Source organism: Corvus kubaryi, unplaced genomic scaffold, assembly GCF_017639235.1.
Source record: "Corvus kubaryi isolate FWS band 111438036 unplaced genomic scaffold, C.kubaryi_AGA036_p1.0 37249, whole genome shotgun sequence".
Lineage (NCBI taxonomy): Eukaryota > Metazoa > Chordata > Aves > Passeriformes > Corvidae > Corvus > Corvus kubaryi.
Window position 1 is genome coordinate 7,718,058 of NW_024581072.1, and position 20,754 is coordinate 7,738,811.

The 20,754-nt window shown below is 38.7% G+C and overlaps 1 protein-coding gene across 7 annotated transcripts in view; it reads left to right on the forward strand.

Moving 5' to 3' along the window:
• Nucleotides 1-20,754, forward strand: part of LINGO2 (leucine rich repeat and Ig domain containing 2) — a 506,482-nt gene that overhangs the window by 310,861 nt on the left and 174,867 nt on the right. For all 7 annotated transcript variants that reach the window (XR_006015296.1, XR_006015295.1, XR_006015299.1 and 4 more), the window contains one exon: nt 12,060-12,102. The gene's annotated coding sequence lies outside the window, so the exon portion shown is untranslated. The remainder of the gene's footprint in view (nt 1-12,059; nt 12,103-20,754) is intronic.

A 20,754-nucleotide genomic window follows, 5' to 3' on the forward strand; every position in this document is an offset into this window, starting at 1 on the left:
GATAATTCAACATCAGTTACCGTTTTATATAAGAGCATTCTGTAACCTTATTTTAGTTTTAAAAAATAAGTTCAATTTTCTTTTCACTAAGAAGAGAAGACAGTTGGCTATAAAACTGTGAGATTTGTCTTCAGTATAAACCAAAAAGTTTTTATCTTTAAAAAGATCCAAAACCCTCAAAGCATAGTCCATTTGCTATATTAAACAATGTCAACCTCTTTTGTAACATCTGAGGAATGGAAATTGACATATTGTGCACTTCTATTTTCTCTTTTATGTTCATCTGTATTATTCCTACAGCATTATTCTACTTAACATTATTCTCTAACATATCTTCTACTTTTCTGTTTTCCACTAAAATGAGTTCCTAAAATCACCTTACCTTCATCTGTTTTCCAGGCAACTGCATCCTGATGTATGTATGACATAAACCTTTTTCCTGCTGCCTTTAAAAGACTGACCTGTAACTGGATTGCTTCCACCTTTGCTGATGCCACCTTCTTGTTAAGGTCTTTTCTCATAGCCAGAGCTCCAAAATAATTTTCTTTCCACTTCCTGTTGTTGCTCCTGGTTATCAGAATGTAGTCATTCCTCATTTCTACTTTATTGCTTCTCAGTAGTTAGTAATATCATAGGCAAATGGTAGCCAGTATCAATCCATTTAAAAGAATACTAAACACAGTATAAAACAACTCTAAATTTCTTTCTTGCTAAGTAGAATTGCTAGTTTGGTTTTAAATGTATGCCAGGTACCATTAAGAAAAGGACAGTAGAAAAGAAACAAAAACACTCTCTGTAACTACATAGAATATTTTTTTAAAGCCATTAAAGAAATTAATTTTCTATTAGTAATTTTAATTATTCATCTACAGGCTTACTACATTTTAGGTATTATTATGAGAAAGTCAATATTTTAGTGAATATGTATAGACACCATCTATAAATGTACACAGGATCTGAACAGAATGACAAAAAGCTTACTTAACTGCATTATTCTTTTAAAGGCTTTTATCAGTGTAACAGCTGCACACCATTCAGTCACTGATGGAATATGTACTTGATCTTCAATATGTGAAACATTACCATTGCACTCAGTTTCCAAAGGACAAAGTGTCTGTCTCTGAAATCACATAGCAATTGTGTCTGGTTGCGGAGCAAACTGTATGTTCACTTGTTGTATTGAAGGTGTTATATTAAGACAGTGTGTATATTCGTGGTGTGGGCTTTTTGTTTCAACTTAAGTCATTCTGATCATATAAAAGAAACACATTATAGTGTCTGAGAAAAAAATTATCCGCTGAAATGGTTTAAATCAAATCAGTATCAAAATTGTTTGTGTTAACAGCACAGAATTAAGTTGAAGTCAGTGAATTACATATTTGGTAACAATAGCAACAAAAAAAACCATATACCCCACAATAGTAAACACTTACAAAAGCTTAGTAAACACCTGTGAATTTCCAGGCACCCTTCTGTAGCAAATCCTAAGACAACACAATTCCCACCCACACAAATACACGTGGAAGACTGTACAGTTGCATGTGCCCACAGCTGCACACACGCTGCCTCGCCTTAGGGGCTCTGAGCATCTCAAACCTCCTCCCTGACTGTCGGGGCCCTGCACACACTCAACCCTCCACCCTCCTGCTGCAGAACAGGCTCTGCAGCCCTGCCTGCACCTGTGCTCCCCTGCAGCCCGCTGACCCACGCACCACCTGGGAGCGGGGTCCCTCTTCTGTGTCCTTTGATTGAAATGGCTCACAGTAGCGTGCATGTGCTCCACAGCAAGACTGAACTGCTCAGGGTTATTCTTCTTACACAGCCTTACACTGTATTGGGACAGCCACATGTTCTTGGATTTGAGGCATAAATACGGAGTTAGTAACTTTTCTTTGGCTTTATAGTTGGAGGGTTACCACATGCAAGATGGAACAATGTAGTGTGGTGGGAGAATGTGTATATATATATATATATATATATATCTTCCTCTAAAAGGGCAAGGAACTTAATTGCACTTGTATACTTCTGATCTTTGTCTCCTGAAAATATATACCTTATATATACCTTCCCTGGAAACCCCATGACATTCAGATACTTTCTAAATAACTTAAATATTTATACAGGAACATCACACTTAAAAAGGGAAATGAGCTTTCCAGGGAGACAATGCTCAAGAATAGCTAGTATAATCCTGTTCACCAATTTTAATTAGGAAGCTACCTGTTAATTAGTTATTATTGTTTTCAAATAATGCCAGTTAATAATAGAAATTCAGTGATATGGTCTTCTTCAACTCCTTTTGTGAATGCTTTGAAGTTATTCACAATGGTTCTTCAGGTGCAGATAGCAATGAACTTTGATTAATTATTGCTTTTAACACATTACCATTGCCATTCTTCTCTGAGAGCTCATTTGTTTAAAATTGAAATCTTGAGTTTTTTACAATGCGGTTGTTTCTCTTTTGAGACTGATTTTCCTTTATTCACCATTTTTCCTTGTCTTCCTTCTTCGTGTTCGTGGGGTTTTGTCCATTATTTGCTCTCTTAGTTAAAGGAAAACATACTTAGCTGGGCTGCTTCCAGATACAGCTGTAGTTTTGATGCCATTTGCAGTCAATCTCACTCTTGTGTTGATTTGTTGAGAATTCATTTTTTATAAACAAGAAATTAATTTTGCAAATCCAAATAAAAGTCTATTCAGGAGGATTGAGTGGTTTTGTATGTTCAGCTTTTAATTTTAAATCTTTAATTTTTAATTTCAAATCTTATAAAGGTGGTATGTATCTGTGTGGGTAAGTTTTGTAGTTGTCCTGGTTGTTCTAAACTGTCATTCTTCTCAAGCTCCATGCTGTCAGAAGCCAGACAACTTCAGTTTGATTAGTGGAGCATATTGTCTGTGTGTTACAGGCATAGGGTGGATTTGGCTTTTTTTAGAGAGTTTTATTTGTTTGGTTGGTTGGTTTGTTTTTTTGTTGTTGTTCTGTTTCGTTTTTCATTCTAGGGACTTTTTCTAGAAACACAGGGGATGTTGAGTTTATAAGTAAGTTCTTCTGAAAGGAGGGATAGCTTATTATTCAAAACAGCAAATTGTTTTCAAATAGCACTTTTCATTTGGATAATATCATATGAATTTGAAGCATTATGATTCTCATTCTGAGATATGCATGTATTTACTTCATTTGGCATTGGGTAGTGAGGGTACATATATCTAGATTAAAATTGCTGTGGACTCAAATTAATGACATGGCTGCATCTTATGATGATCTCTTCTAAGAATCAATGAGTTAGGGGTTTATATGACCTGGTCCTTTTTCTAAACTAGACAAAGTATGTCTATTTACATCTTCTCTGCCTACCTCAATAATTTTTAAATGGCTCTGCCCCAAGTCACCCTCAAGAGAGGAACATCTGGGAAATAAGTGGGATTTCCTCTCCCCGTGGGCACTAGCACCTAATGCTCTATCACAGAAGAGACTCTCAAGGCTTGGTAGGGCAACCTGTGTTGTTAGTACAGTGTTGGAGGAGGAAAAATTATGTTTTAGTCAAAGCTATGTGAGAAGAAACAGAGCTAAGATTCATATGCAGCAATTCTCCATTCTTTAATCTGTGCTCGATAAAGCACCTTGACTATAAAATAGTTTGTTTCCTGAAAGGATATTGTAACAGTAGGCATCAAATAAGGACAGTAAGTAAAAATAAACTACTTGTTAATTTGGTGCCTGATTTCAGCTCAGTTTGCCTGTTTCAGCCTCTTCTACCATCGTAATTTCATATTGTGTTTTTCCTCCCAGGAAGAAAATCTTATGTTTATTGAATATTGTGTGGAGCTTTGGTCCCTGCAATATAAAAAAGATATAAAGCCATTAGAGCATGTCCAAAGGAGGGCAATGAAGATAGTGAAGGGCCTTGAGGGGAAGCCATATGAGGAGCAGCAGAGGTCACTTGGTCAGTTCAGCCTGGAGAAGAGGAGACTGAGGGGAGACCTCACTGCAGTTACAACTTCCTTGTGAGGGGAAGAGGAGAGGCAGGCACTGGTCTCTTCTCTGTGGTGACAGTGACAGGACCCGAGGGAATGGTCTGTCATGGAAGGTTTAGGTTGGATATCACGGAAAGCTTCTTCAGCCAGAGGGTGGCTGGGTGCTGGAACAGGCTCCCCAGGGAAGTGGTCACAGCACGAAGCCTGACAGAGTTCAAGAAGCATTTGTACAATGCTCTCAGGCACAAGGAGTGACTCTTGGGTCTGTCCTGTTCAGGGCCAGGAGCTGGACTCAATCCTTGACGGTCCCTTCCTACTCCATATATTTGAAATATTTTTAAAAAAGGAAATAGGTGTGCATTTATAATTGTGTATGACATTGACAAGATGTCAGGAAATATTTATTTCTTTTTCTTCTGCACTCTTCTGCACTCTAGTATAGTTCCACATTTGCTGCATTTTCAGCTAGTCTAAACAGCCTGCAGTAGAGGTATTCTTATTTATATCTTCTGAAGCAAAATTCTATTAGGCTGTTATTCATGTTCCTTCAGCAGCTATATTAGGATGATTCCAACTGTACTGAGTTGGTCCAAAAAGGAACAGAATTAAAATTGCTGAGGTGTGAGTAACCCATATTCATATTCCTCTTCTGTTTATTTGGAGAGATAAAAGGTGGAGAGATTGATCTGAGTTAGCAAAACTATTTATAGTCAGACTGCTTTAAACTACTTACACCGAGGCTGTCGGCCAGCCATCAGTCTGTTGATTGACACTTATAAGCAATTACAGCTAAGCAAAATTTCAGCTTGCACTCAATATAGACCTCAGCTCTGAGGTCTGTGTTGAAAAAAGAAAACATTTATGCAGCGTTAGTTTTCATTCTAAATTAAAATAAAAAGCAAACTTTGGAAACTCAGAAATGATTGTTGAATGGGATCATTATTCCCTGGTAGTTGTTGCTAATGGCATTCCTAATAATATTTGCTCAAAATCATTCTAAAGGAACACACAGGTAGGATGTTGATAATCCTTTTATCCATTAGTTGAACTCTTTGCATGCTGAAAAGAATTTGAAACACAGCTCTTTCTAAACTGTCTTTAGAGACTAAGGTTACCAGAAAACCTGAGTGGCAGAGTTATTGTTAGCATAATTGCTGTATGTGTACTTTGGGAGGGACAGTTGAAATATTAGCTCTGCTGATACATGCTGCTGAAACAGTTGTTCTCATAACCAGCTGCTGGAGGGCATTGTCTTTAACCTGTTTTGCCCTCAAGCCAGCTGCACCTTAATCCATCAAGTTGCTTGTGGTGGTTTTTCACGCAGTGTGAGAAGATTCATACCAACAAGAAAACAAGTATTTGGTAGTTCTAAATTTTAGTATTTCTTGCAGTCTCAAAGTATGTGTTGCTGCCTGTCAAGCTCTGGTTCAACTGAGCAGGATGTGTTTCTGACAGAACTTGTAGAAACAGAATTACAAAGATATCCTAGAAACAGCTGTGTTTCAAGGCTTTACTGATCTCTCAAATGATGTAAATTGGTAAGTAACAGGAATATCTCCATTTGAGACCATTGCTATGGCTATGGCAGTCTTTTAGTTTGCAACATAAATAGCATATTTTACTTCCTATCACAGTGGCCAGCAAGTAATCCAAATGGATTACTTGAATTCTGGGATGATTAAAGGGGCAAGAAATGTACAGTGGATTCCTTTTGAATAGTTTAAACTGACCTGGTTTGAGGTGTTAGCAGAATATGTAAATTAAAGGTCAGTAGGGAATTGTTACAACTCGCCACCTCAAATAAACCTTTTTTAACTGCATTTTTGGCACACTTATTTTCTAGTTTCTTATCTTTACTTGCACTGGTTTAAGATGTGTAGGATACTACAGTTTATGGAAATTTATTTGTTGCCCTCCTCCAAATTCCTCGTTCAGTGAGGTATTTTCAGTTACAGTTAAATTATTCTGGTAAAAACATTCTCAAAAATAGGTTAGCTGAAGAGTATTATGTAAAATCTTTATAATGGATGCCATTTATCATGGCCTTGTATTGTCCATAATACTGCATGAGGAAAAGAAATTGGATTTTATTTTATTTAAAAGAGAAAATATAAGAAAAGACCAGATGCCGTAAGAAACAGTTTCCACTACCGAGCATTGTGCAATCTGACTGTAGCAATGAGATCTTGTGTGTGGCACTGTGAACATCTTCTACCTAGTGCAGCTCCTTCACACAAATACAGCCCTTACCTCTCACACTTTGCTGCAAGATCCTGCTGTCATTTTATGAAGAGCTAAAGCTTATTGTCTGTAAGGGACACCTGTATGCACAAAAGGCTTTTATCCTCCCTGAATGTATTGATATCTAGCTGCTGAAATGCACTGCTATGCATGCACTGGTGAGCAGGGGAGGTAGCTGATTTTATTAAACAGTCATAGTAACACTGTGTACAATATAGACAGCACAAGAGAAATTGGCCTGCCCGTCATTTGGTCCTCAGGTGTTGTTTTGTGGCTACGACCCAGACAAAATTTAGGAGAAATTAAGCAAAATTTCAGTCACTGTGCTCTCAAAAAATTTCCATAGAACTATAATTGTTCGTAGTGGCATACCACGTTCTAACAAAATTGTGAATTTCAAAAGTTTTACCGTTTTTCTCATGCATTTGACTTTGCTTCATTTTCTGCTACTATTATGGATGCTTTTTGAGTTCCATGAGGTTCATTGCTCTCATTTTCCATAAGTTTGACTTAAATGCAAAGTTGCCAGCGCTAAGGTAAGTCTTGGCTTTTCAGTATTAATGCTATTATTAGCTTAGGAGAAATCCATCTATAGCACATCAAGGACTAAGAAGACTCAATTTTCTTGGTGAAAGATGGAAATTTTTAGGTGTAGTGGAGGTAGATGAACATTTTGTTCCATTTAGTAGCGACAGGTTAGTTGCATTGTTCTCAACCTCATGTCAAGAAATGTACATGTTCATATAACAACCAGACTGTCACTCTAAAGGTCTTTTAAAATACAAGAAGCAGCTGTCAGTGAAAAATGTGATTATGCCACTAAGAATGTAGAAGTGATGGAGGCTTCTGTATGGGTGAAGACATTTAAGGAATTAATGCTATTTAAGGCAGGACACTATGAAAAGGGATGTGATGTGACCAGCGTGGGAATCTACTTGTTATGTACCTTCCTGAAGCACATTCTGCCATCAGTGCATTCCTTCTGTGGTTGTGATGTTAATTCCTGAAAAAGGGTCCTGGTGATGCATGCTTAACTTCATGCGAAATTTTCCTGTGGATGTAGATGAGGTCATTGAGGCTGAATAATTTTCATCTTCCTATAGCTGCAAGACTGTGTCAGCCTTTGCATGCTCAAAGTGAATCTCCACTGTTATTCCTTGAAGTAAACATACAAGATTCTGTTTTTCCTTGCTTTTGCAATCTGCATGTGTTCTGAGGTCACTGTATGATACTGTATTCCTTATCATCCGCCCTATGCCAGACATGAATCCTGTGCTTTCCTGTGTCTTTAGGCTGTTTCTCAGGAGAGGGGGGAGAGAAGCCAGGCAAATTTTTCAGAGTTGTTTGTGCTCAAGGACACACGCTCCCCTGCATTCCTGCTGCTACAGAGCCAAGGAAAGCACCTTCCTGCTGTTTTTTCCCAGCTTTCAGCTCTGTTTCTCAGGAAAGAGAGAGTTAAACTTCTTTGCTTTTTAGCTAGCCTGCTCGCTGAGGCAAGAAAGTTTTTTTTTTTCCCTGTGACTTTGGCTTCTTCTTCTCCTCTTCTGGACTGTTCAGCAACACCAGGACATCACCAGGAGAGCCCACACTGCAGCCCAGAGGGGCCCACACTGAACCCCAGCTCCAGAGAGTGCAGAGCCACACCTACAAAGAGCTCTGAATCTTCCAAGGTCTTCTCCACAGCAATAGGTTTTATTATTTAACATTATGCATTCTTTTTTCTGTGCCTGCATGCACTCTGCTTGTTAAATAAATAGTTTTTTTCACTTTCCTCTGAGGAATTTCTTTCCAAACCTGGTGGGGGAGGGGGTGCTGAAATCTGCCTTCTAACAGAGGGATGTTCATTTCAGATGTTTTCCTCCAAATTTATCTCAAACCAAGAGAGCATGCTAGACATGATATTATATAGAAAAATTCATTCATCTGTAATTATATGATCTCATTTGGCATCTAACTCTAGGACAAGAAATCAGTGATTTAATTTCCTTTCAAAGTCTTTGTCTATCAGATACAGAACAAGCTAAGTAATTACCTCTTAGTTATTGTGAGAACTGTGCCCTCAGTATTACATTCCTAATCGTTTTCAGTTAAGGAATTTATTTTTATAGACCATTCCCTGACTGTTTCAGGCTGGGTGATTCTCCATTGTTTACAGTGTAGAAAGCAAGGTCTATTGGTTATGTTAAGAGAAATTGTCCTTCTGGTACATACAATAATATGCATACAGTGTACTTACCTGTATGTATTTTCATTTTATATGGGACAATTCAATCCAAAACGTTTTATAATATTCACAGAACACCCCAATAGAGACCTGTAGTGTGTTTGAAACTTCCAAGAGCTTCATAATGAAATTAAAACTAGTTTTATGTTATAAATGTGGGTGAGATAAACCCATCCTTTTTGTGGAAATATCATGTTTACAATCTGGTCAATTGTGCAGGTGGAATCTGTATGTTTTTAACCATTAACTCACAAGACTCTTGTTGTGGAAAATTTACTGCATGCCTTGAGCTGAGTTAAACACAGGTTTGTGCTTAAATATAAAAGATTTAATGTACAATGCACTGGACAGTCTTATCACCATAGGCTGTCCTCCGTGGAGTCTGCAGAGGTGCAGCAGGAGTCAATTCGTTACATACACACGCGGTGGTACCAGTCGCACAAACATCAGCCCAGCATTGGATCCATTCCCCATCCCAGTTCTGCTGCCCAAAGGTGGCCTCTGGCATTTGAGCACTCATGTCCATGAGTGATGGATTGTTGCAAGACAGCTCTGCAACATGCCTCATTCCCAAGGGAAACTCCACTCCCCTACAGGGAGTTCTGTCCTGTCATTCCTATGTCCAACCAGTTCAAGCTCTTTCGCAGCTGGACCTTCTTGTCCTCCATGCCAGGTCATTCCTTGATCACAAATTACCAATTCTGAGCAGCTACAGTTTGATTTTCCCCTTCACTCTACTGTGTATGCACACAACCCTTGTAACTTGACCACTTTTGCCAGATTTTCAGAGAATCAGCAAAATGGCAACTTTGTGGCAAAAGGCTGCTCTTTCAGCAGAGAATGAGGGCTCCTTTAAAGCATGGGGATGCTAGAACGATAACCTGACAATCCTTGACAGAAATTTCTGCCTAACATAGGCTGGAAATTTTTCAGCAACTGAATAGTCATACTTTGAATATTTTATGATTCGTCATGGTGCATCTTGTTCTGTCGTTGACACTAAGCTGTCTCAACTGCATCACTGGCATCATTTTGTTTCAAAGAGGTATTTGGTCATAATTAACAGAAAAAAGAAAATCCAATTCATAGTCTATTGCTTCTTGGAGTAAACTAATCCCAGCACCTGATGTGTTGATATATGTATCTATTTGTTTTACAAATCAGGATTTCTATTTTTGCATTTGAACAAACTGTGCCAGAAACTGAATTAATTGGTTCTTGAGATAAAATAAATTGACTAGGTGTGTGAAGTATGTTGGTCTCTTGTGAGATTGTTCTAAGCATATGAAAGTTGTGGGGGGTTTTTTAATCAAATAAATGTTTCAGAATATATGTAAATTTTAACAAATGATGTTCCTTAGTGAAATGTAGTGTAGTCATCACTGAAGGAAGTCATCTACTTTAGCATCAGTGATCAATGGAGCTGATAGTCTTGACTGCAATGTGGCTGTGTCAACAATCCAGGAAATACATTATTGTCAAAAATACAGTAATTGGAGGATCAGGACTTGTGAGGTCACTGGTAACCTTTATCTCTATTGACTTCAGCTAAGTACAAATCAAGTTGGTGATTTTTTTAACATTAGCTGTTACATCAGCTGAAGTCTAAACCACCATGTCAGTCTGAATGATTGAAAAGCATTTTGTGCATAGTATCATGAAATAAGAGTTGTAGAATTTTTGAAGAGAACATTAGCAAAAGATCTGTTTGGGAATATGGACTTAAAATAAGAAAGCCTGTAATATGTACAGCAGAAAGAAAGCTTGGTAACACAGTAAGTTCTGTGTTTATGAGGTGGTAGAGACTTATGTATTCTATTAAGTAGGAATTAAGCTAAAAAATTATATTCTTCAAATGCTTTCTATTTTTCATAGCTGGAGGGCATTTTTTCATACTGTTGCAAAAGCCATCAGTGTGTTTACCTGAAGCATTCCACTTAGAAGGAAGATCTGCTTCCTTGAAATTAATGCATTTGTTTCAGGTTTATTTTGAAGATGATTAATTCAAATAACCAAATTTTAGCTTTGGGTGGGGTTTTTCAGTTTAGGTTTGGGTTTTTTAAATTTTATTTTTCTGCAACAATACTTATCTAAATTTACTTTTTTATATGCAGATTAATGAAATTGAAAATGTTTGTCAGACGTTTCAGTGTCTTTAAAATGAAATAAATGGTGGCATGTTGATCTGTACACACAAAGATACGCTTAATGAGAAAAATTTTGATACACCAAAAAATCAGAACTTATCTCCAATAAGACGAAAGTCAAGTTGTTAAAGGTGGGGAAATACACTTTTCCTTGTTCTAACCAATAAAACAGCAGCTTTAGCAACAGGGTTACTCTGATTCTTACACCACTGTGATGGCTTTTACAGAGATCATTTAATGACACGAACATAAAGGAAATATCTTGGATCATCCCCATAAACTGTATTTTGCTATAAAACATATAAACCTGTGAAATTAAGGTGAATAGGATGGTTCTACTACCTATATTATAGTAAGGCAAACTCTGCAGTAGAGTAACAGTAGAGTACTTGGGCCATAGCTTTATCGTATTTCAAAGGTGGCAGGTAAATTCACACTTACAGAAAATTGGATGTGGCAAGTCCAATGTTTTATGAATTAAGACATTTTCAAAGGGATGAGGAATAAAATATTTTCAGGCAGTATTTAAAAGAATATATGTCAATGCTATATACATACATATACATGTCTGTATAGATTTATAATAGTATAAGTATACATTTATAAATATATATCTACGGTAGAACAAGGGATGGTAAGGACATGCTACCATAGGAGTATTCTTCTCTCAGAAAATAATATGCTTTCATTGTCTGTTTGTCAATGGGGCTTTGATATCTTGAACTCAAGGGGTAAGATACTTAAATACTGTAAATTTTTATTACTTTTCTGAAATCACTGCACAAATAGAGGAGCAAAGGATATGTTCCAATGATTCTTCCACAACAGAGTATGAGAGAGTATGATGTCATTCACATAACATGTGCAAAACAAAAGTTAGGATGAGAAAAGGCTTATCAAGGTGTTCCTTGGTAAAATAAACTGTTCCCAGTGCTCTGCCTATCTGCTTTGTCCAGTGTGCTGACACTAGTATTGGTAAACTAAAAGTCATTACATTCTCCTTCATTCTAAAAAAGCTGAGTAAGAGGTTGGTGCCAGGTATTTTCTTTCTGTCATCTATGAGATTAGTATTTATTCTTGAACAGTTTGTTGGTTAACTGCTGCTGCAGTTAACAGTGCTGCAGAGGGACTACAAAACACAGTTCAAACCCACTTCATAAAATAGTTGCTTTAGAAAGGTTTCTTGGTAGGCTTCATAACACAAAATGAACAGAAATCCAGGAAGGAAAACTGGGCTGGGGAGGACTGTATAGTACAGTGAACCTTCTTTTTGGAAAACTCAAAAAGGGAACTGAGGGACTGAACAAATTGCACTCATCCCTTGAAGGTAGCTGGAAATCAGACAGGAGCATGCTACTAAGTACCAAGGAAGCTTGAAAAGTGTGCTAAATAAAAGATTTCAGGGGACAGGAATTTTCATCCTAAACTAAATTAGTTGCAATAATTTTAACAGATAAATTTTGTTTTCAAAGGTGCAGTGATTGTCTCCAGGACTTGAACCCACTAAGTCTTAAGGTATGTTATTTGTAATTCCCTTAGTAAAACTACTTGATCTGAGTATGTCTTCTATTACTATTTGTGTTTATGTTGCAAGACAGTTAAAAATTAAATTGTTTAATCTTATGTTTGCAAATGTTAAGAATTTTCTTTTTTCTATATGGAAAAGGTGGGATGTATGTGTATTTTGTCCTTTTGGTTGGCAAGTGGATCACAGGTCATATATGTTGTCATTCTTAAATAAATGAAATAGCTTTAACAAATTTATGAACTGATAAGTTATGTTCTGTTTTGTGACTTGCATTCTTAAATAATGAAATCTGAAAAAGGAAGAAAAATGCAATGTCTGCATGATTATATTAAATTTTTCTTTACTGAGCCTTCATTTTGATTGATTGTGTATCAAAGGTCGTGTTCCTGTAACTCATTGTTTGAGAACCGCATTTTTTATAAAATAAGGTGCTAGATGCAACACTGAGGATAGGAAAATAAAAATTAAAGAAGGGAAGGGAAGGGAAGGGAAGGGAAGGGAAGGGAAGGGAAGGGAAGGGAAGGGAAGGGAAGGGAAGGGAAAAGGGAAGGGAAGGGAAGGGAAAAGGGAAGGGAAAAGGGAAGGGAAAAGGGAAGGGAAAAGGGAAGGGAAAAGGGAAGGGAAAAGGGAAGGGAAAAGGGAAGGGAAAAGGAAAGGGAAAGGGGAAGGGAAAGGGGAAGGGAAAGGGGAAGGGAAAGGGGAAGGGAAAGGGGAAGGGAAAGGGGAAGGGAAAAGGGAAGGGAAAAGGGAAGGGAAAAGGAAAGGGAAAAGGGAAAGGGAAAAGGAAAGGGAAAGGGGAAAGGAAAAGGGAAAGGGAAAGGGAAAGGGAAAAGGAAAGGGAAAAGGAAAGGGAAAAGGAAAGGGAAAGGGAAAAAAGAAATTACACTCTCAAAAATTAGCTAAGAATTGAAAATGAGGCTATGTGATGTTTAGTTGCGCGCAACAGTGGTTTGGTGCCCTTCCACCCTTCCTTCCTTCCTGCCTTCCCACATTCCTGCCTTCCTTCCTTCCTTCCTTCTCACATTTTTCTTCTTCTTTAGGCAGATTGCAGTAGAGTTAGAGAATAGTGAAGATTTTTAATATCCTTTGAATCCTTGAAAACAAACTGATCCATTTTCTGAGATCCAGTCTGTTGCTGAATTATGGTTGAGGTCTTATTTACAACATTAACTTTTGTTTCACCCTACACTGTAGCTCCAAAAAGACCCCCAAACCTATAAAAAGAGATAGTGATGGCACCATCACAATACTTTCTCTTCTGAAAGTTCCCACTCTTTGTCCCAAGCACCTTTCAACTTTCTTCTTTGTTTTGCCGCTCTGCTACCTCTGCAATCACTCTGTCACAAACCCACTGAAAGGTCTGAAAATTCAGAACCAACATTTAAAACAAGTCAGCAGAAATTATATTATATTGGATCTGTGTTCTTTTCTCTCAGCCAGCTCTTTTTCCCCACCCTTTGTCTGAACTCTTGATTTAAATGTTAAACCCTTGGGTCAGTTAATGGTCCATACCATTTATACGGTATGATACAGTATGAAACTCCCGTTATGGTGCCCTCTTTTTCCATTAGGACTACTAAAAAAAATGATAAAAAATAGAGTGAGAGATGAATATATCCCCAGAGTTTACACAGAATGAGCCAAAGAGAAGGTCTCCACATCTTTCATTTCTTTCTTCTTTGAGACCTAGGCATAGTCATGAAACTGCTAAGCAAGACTAGCAAAATGCTAATACTGCAATTAGCAGTGTAATTCTCAAACCTGAGTGGAATTTCAGGCCATCACAGACTGTAAGCTCCCAAGGTGTAAAGAAATGGCAGAGTATTGTCACTAGTGATATCATAAAGCCTCTCATATATGGAAATTGGATTCTGCTTCAATAAAACATCCCTGAACGAAGAAAGTGCAAAATGTAGCCACTTTGTTTATTTTGTTTTCAGTCGTGGAAAAGCAACAGAATGTGTAGGCTTATTTTTCATGCCTTGCTTGTGTGATTCTGCTAGCACAGAAGGAGCACACTTAGGTGTTTGTTCTGTGGCATTATGCTTTTAAAAATATTCCAGACTTTAGCCTTGCTTTCTCTCCAGTGTTACCTCAGTTCACTTTCAAAAACTGTACTGCAGTAATGGTAAAAATGAACAAGTAGAGAATGAAATTGATGTTAAATATTAAAGCTGTCTACTTAAATAGGGTTCTGGGGGGTTAGATATAGTGACATGTCCTTCTTGTGCAGATTCTTTATTTAAGTGCCAGTTTTGATGAATGTGTATTACTTCAAAAGTCACAGCTAGTATTCTTGCACTAAACCCACTGTCTTAGCAGAGTAAAGACAAAATAAACTTTCTCTCTTTTTATTGTTGTAAAACAATATGCTATTATAACAGAGTTTACACTGATACATCTCAAAGTATTGTGAAGTAAACAGAAGCTGAAGATTTTTGCATTCTTTGAAGCATTCTATAGGACTTCATGGAATCACAGAATGGATGAGTGTGGTAAGCATCTCTGGAGATAGTCAAGTTCAGTGCCCTTGCTCAAAGAAGAATCAGCTAGAGGAGGTAACTTAGGACTGTGTACAGTCAGATTTTGAATATCTCCAAGGATGAAAACTCCAAATCTCCTGGTGAACCTACTCCAGTGTTCAAACAACATCACACTAAAAATTATTTTCTTAGGTTCAGACAGGATTTCATTTATTTCAGTTTGCGGTTGTCTCTTGTCTTACCACTTCGCACTACTGCAAAGAGTTTAACTTCATCTTGTTCAATTGCTCCTGATATGTATTTATACACATTGATAAAATTCTCCCAAGGCTTTTTTCTTCATGGTGGAGAGTCCCAGCCACTGTCAGTCACTCCACACATAAGACAAGCTCCAGCCCATTATCTTTGTGGCCCTGTGCTGAAGCTGCTTTAGTGTGTTCATGTCACTTGTTTTGGAGAGGGCAGAGCTGTGCACAGCCCTCTCAGTATGTCCCGCAGGGTCTGAGCAGAGGGGAAGGACCAGATGCCTCGACCTGCGCTGTCTCCTAATGCAGACCCTCTTTGCTGCAACATGCTGGAATATGGTCAGCTTGTCCCCCAGGAACTCCAAGTTCTTCTCTGCAGATCTGGTTTCCAGCCAGTCAACCTGCACCACGCACTTGTGCTGGCCCAGTCATTCCTCCCCAGATACAGGGGTTTGTATGTCCCTTTACTGAGTTTTATGAAGTTCCTGTTGACGCATTATTCCAGCCTGTTGATGCCCTCTAAATGGCAGTAGATCCATCTGATGTATCAATCACTCCTTCCTGCTTTTTATCATCCTCAGATTACTGAAGGTGGACTCTTCTTAGCTTCTGTATGCAGTGGTGGACCACCCCTAAGTCTGGAGGAGGTCATCCTTGAAAATCAATCACCTTTTCCCAAAAAAATGTAAGGAAAAAAGTGACATTGAATACAAGTGGGTCTGGTAAAAGAACTCCTCAGAAGAGGACAAGAAAAGTAATTCCTAAATAATAAATTATTTGCTTTTACTGTTGAAAGTGATCTAAATTTCATTTATGAGCACTCCAGATCTAAAGCTCTACCATGGATTCTGAGTCAAAAATTACTGACAGGCAGTGGCTATTATCAGCATTAAGCCTTTCATTTTCTGAAAAATTATAACTTCGTGAGTAATCAAGGTATAACCTATTTTCAGCACCTGAGATGAGCACAAAATTTGAATCCTATGCTAGGTGAGTTGGTTTTTCTAGAATTACCAGAAAGTATATGCACAAGTGCAATCACAGATGGTTTGCTCTTTTGTTTCCCCTCTTCTCCACTTTGTGTTGATTCTTAATTAATTAATATAAATCCATTTGAATTCTCATCACATTGTTTCTCTTTGTTGCTCAATATTTCTTTCTTGGGACTTCTCTACAGACCTCACCTCCTCATTTATTCTTGTTGGATTTTGTGTAGGTATCCTTGTGCTCCATTGATTTTTATGGTGGGTCTGACTTATGAAACAGAATTGTCAGATATCATGGTTTAACCCTGGCTGGCAACTAAGCCCCAGACAGCCACTTGTTCACTCCCTCCTGAAGGGTAAAAGTGAATAAACTTTTGTGGGTTAAGAAAAAGACAGTTCAATAGGTAAAGGAAAGCAAAACAAGGAAATCCTTTACTACTTCCCATCCACAGGCAGCTGTTCAGCCATTTCCAGGAAAGCAGGGCTCCATCATGCCTAACGTAGAATTGAGCAGACAAATACCATCACTCCAAACATCTCCTCTTACTTTTTTCCCTCCAGCTTTATATGCTGAGCCTGATGCCATGTGGTATGGAATATCCCTTGGGTCAGTTGGGGTCAGCTTTCTCAGCTGTGTCACCTGCCAACTTCCTGTGCACTACTCAACCTCCTCACCAGTGGCATAGGTGAGGAGCAACAAAGGCCTTGTGTCTGTCATAGCATTGCTCAGCAGTAGCAAAACTATCCCTGTGTTAGAAATACTGTTTCCAGAACAAATGCAAACAAAGCCCCATACTAGTTACTAGGGAGAAAACTAACCCCATCATAGCCAAAACCAGCAAAAAACAGGATCAAACATATCTTTTCTCCCACTTTTTTTCGTGCTCTGTCTTCAGTGCTATATTTTTATAGGAGATTGCGCAAAGCCACCTGTTGCCACATATTCAACTCTTCATCCTTAAAATTTGTTGATGCCTCTCACCTAGTGTTTGCTTGTACACAGTCTACTCCATATTCTTTGTGTTTGTCTTCCTGTGTTTCACCCTCCACTCCAGTGAAAGGTGGCTTTGGAGCATTCTTGAAGGAGGAATCTTCCTCTGTGGTATCCTGAACTAACAGGTGATCTCCATTTGTTAGCACAAATGTGTGGATTTGAGTTATCATATTAGTGGGAATTTTGCCTTTTGCTCCATCTATTGGTGATTAGAGACAGGGTACCTACCCTCACTGTGTTAGGTACCATTCCTGTCTACTTTTTCTGCTCTTGACTGTTCTAATTTTAAGCAGTTTTCTTTTTCTTCTGACACCAAAATCGGCCAGAGAATATGCTTTCTAACAAAATTTGAAGTATTAGAAAGGAGGAATTCTTTATTACAGTGCTGGACACATTTGGAGGATTTTCCTCTATCAAATGTGTGTCATGAAACTTTACAAGAGGGTATTTATTCGCCTTGGATCATACACATTCATTATGACATACTTCCTAGCTAATAGATGAACATCACTTTTCCTAGCACTGATTTACATGCCTCAACCCCTTACCGAAATTCCTTCTGTGGTCTTAGCAGGTCATCTAAAAGAGTTTCTGGTGGTTGTATTCACTGAGGCACCCAAAACTGTAAGTGGCCCTGCCTTGAACTTTTCTTAGGGGATGCACTGTTGCTTCTTGTTACATAACTTTGCCCCAAAAACATCTTAGGTCCCTCATTATCTGTTTATCCACTGATTCCAGCTGAATTTAGCATCCTGTAGGTCTACTTTTATGTTCTTTCATCTAATTTGATTGTTATTTTCAACTTCAAGGGAACTGAGAATTTCTGTTCTCTATGCTGTCTGTCACTTTAGAGAAGTGGTCAAGGTCAGGCATCAGTTCTCGACTTGACCATTTTAGCCCAGTTTCCCTTTTTCTGACTCAGGAGTGCTCTCTGTCTATGCTATTATCAAATACTAATTTCTGGAGATCTCAACCTTTATCCAGCAGATTTACCCCTCGATTATATTGTCTTCTGTCTTTCTCACTTACATTAAAGATCAAAGTTGGTCATACAATCCTGATGCCTCCAAATCCGAAATCTTAGTTAATTTCTTTCACTGTAAGATGCAAAAGTATCACATAATTTTAGATAAATATTTGGAGTATTTAACTTTGACCATACACAGTCTGACATATTCTGAGAATTTTATAACAACAATTTAATGAAATTTTCCAGTGCATTTCTGGAAGATACTCCTAAAAGCTTTAATCTTTGTTTATACACCTTTATATGTCTATGATATTATGCTTCTGGAGAAAACTCTCTTGCTGCTCCATCAGAGGTGTCACAGTGGAAATCCCAAATAAAGTAAAAGCATCCTTTCCTATATATTTTGATTTCCATAATAGATTTATTCTGATACATATTAGTGTGTTCCTTCCTCAATTTCAGTAAAATTCAGTTCTGTGTTTAAGCATGAAGACCCACACATCAACCAGTGACTGATTAGTGACTGTATTAGATCAAAAAAAATCCATCAGCATCTCAATGCAATATATTCAGTTGATTTTCAAAGTATGTTCCATCAATCTTTAACTTTTCCTGCATTCATCTCACCTGTGTATGATGAAAGATAATGCCGTAATTCCTGGTCATTTAGTCCAGCAGATTCCTAAAACAATAGATATGGTTGCTCTTCCATTTGAAGTCATGAATGATAAATTTTTAACGCTTGGAAACTTTGTTTTTCATGGTGTTTCAGCATGCTTCAGATGCACTGAACTCTCACTTCCAAACTGGGCTAAGTGCAATCTTGTCCGTCTTTCAGAAATATTTTCTGGTTGTGCAACTTTTAGAACATCTGCTAATGACTGATGAAGGCTGAACAGTTTCTCTTTTGATCCACTCAGTTCAGTTGTTGCAGGCTAAAAACTTTGATTTGTTGGGAAGCCATACTATATGTCAACTTCTGAAATACCTTGTAAAACTAAATTTACTGTCATTTTCTTTCAGATATTTCTTAATGGGGATAGAATATTTTCTTTTTACCTTACATACATATGTATGGATCTAACACTCACCTCTGTGCATGTATTTTCCTGCTCTCTGTTAAAATCATATGCAACATTTGTGGAATGGGAACATACAGAATTTTTGAGATGTTTAGGAGTAGTGCTCTTTACATTTCAACAGGGACTGAAACAACAAATTGGGTCTTTTAAGGAAAGCACAGATTAGTGTATCTACTGGATGAACTGACCATTATCTGGGTGCCTTTTGGTATTCTCTGTGATATCTGTGCATTGGTCTAAGCATTTCAGTGACAGAGAAAAAAAGGTAAAATAGCTTTATTAAGTAAACTCATCTCATCTACATTATTCATCCTTTTAGTGAAAGAGGTAGGTGCACTGTAGTTTAAATTCTGAAAAAAAACATCTAGAATGTAACAGAAGTATCCACTTGAACTGTAAGTCATGTTAGGAGTGACTGAGGGAGTAGGAGTTGTTTACCCTAGAGAAATGAAAGCTCAGGGGAGACCTTACAATTCTCTTCAAGTACATGAAAGGAGATTCATGGAAAGATAGGGCTTGGCCTCTTATCCCAGGAAACCAGTAACAGGACAAGAGGACATAGCCTGTCCATACTGAACGAGGTAAGGTTCATTTTGGACATCATGGAAAGGGTTGGTAAGCATTGGAACTGACTGCCCAGGGCAGTGGTGGAGCCACTATCCCTGCAGATATTCGAGAAATGACTGGACAAGAAGCTTAGTGGTATGGTCTAGATCAGTCAAACGTTGGACTCAATGATTTTAGACGTCTTTTCCAACATAAATCAAAGAATCACAGAAAAGACCCACAAAGATCATCAAAGGCCAACTCCTGGCCCTGCACAGCACCATCTCCAAGAATTACACCATGTGCCTGAGAGCATTGTCCAAACACTTCTTGAACTCTGTCAGACATGGTGGTGTGATCAGTTCCCTGGGGAGCCTGTTTCCAGTGCCCAACCACCCTCTGAGTGAAAAACCTTTTCCTGACATCCAACCTAAACCTCCCTGACACAACTTCAGGCCATTCCCTCAGGTCCTGTCGCTGTCACCACAGAGAAGAGATCAGTGCCTGCCCCTCTTCTTCCTCTCACAAGGAAGTTGTAACTGCAGTGAGGTCTTCCCTCAGTCCCCTCTTCTCCAGGCTGAACTGACCAAGTGACCTCAGCCACTCCTCACACGGCTTCCCCACAAGGTCCTTCACTATCCTCGTGCCCTCCCTTGGACACTCTCTAACAGCTCAATGTCTTTTCTGTGTTGTGGCACCCAAAACTGCCCCCAGAACTCGGGGTGAGGCCACCCCAGTGCAGAGCAGAGCAGGACAATCCCCTCCCTTGCCCAGCTGGTGATGCTGTGCCTGATCCACCCCAGGACATGGGTGGCCCTCCTGGCTGCCAGGGCACTGCTGCCTCACATTCAACTTGCCACTGACCAGGACCCCCAGGTCCCTTTCTGTGGCACTGCTTTCCAGCATCTTATTCCCCAGTGTGTACATACATCCATGATTGCCCTGTCCCACATGCAGAATGTGGCGCTTGCTGTTGTTGAACTTCATATGGCTGGCGATTGTCCAGCCTTCTCATTTGTCCAGGTCCCTCTGTGGGGCTTCCCTGCCTTGGAGAGAGTCGGCAGCCTCTCCCAATTTTGTATCATCTGCAAACTTACTTAGTATCCGTTCCAGTCCTATGTCCAGGCAATTAATGAACATGCTGAAGAGCGCAGGGTTGAGGAGGGAGCCCATCAGTGACAGTTCCTCAGTCTGATGTTACCCCATTCACTGCAATCCTTCGTGCATGACCTGTGAGCAAGTTGCTCACATGATGTGTTTATCCAGCTGAACACTGGACATTTTGTCCAGAAGGTTTCTGTGAGAGACAGTATCAAAAGCTTTACTGAAATCC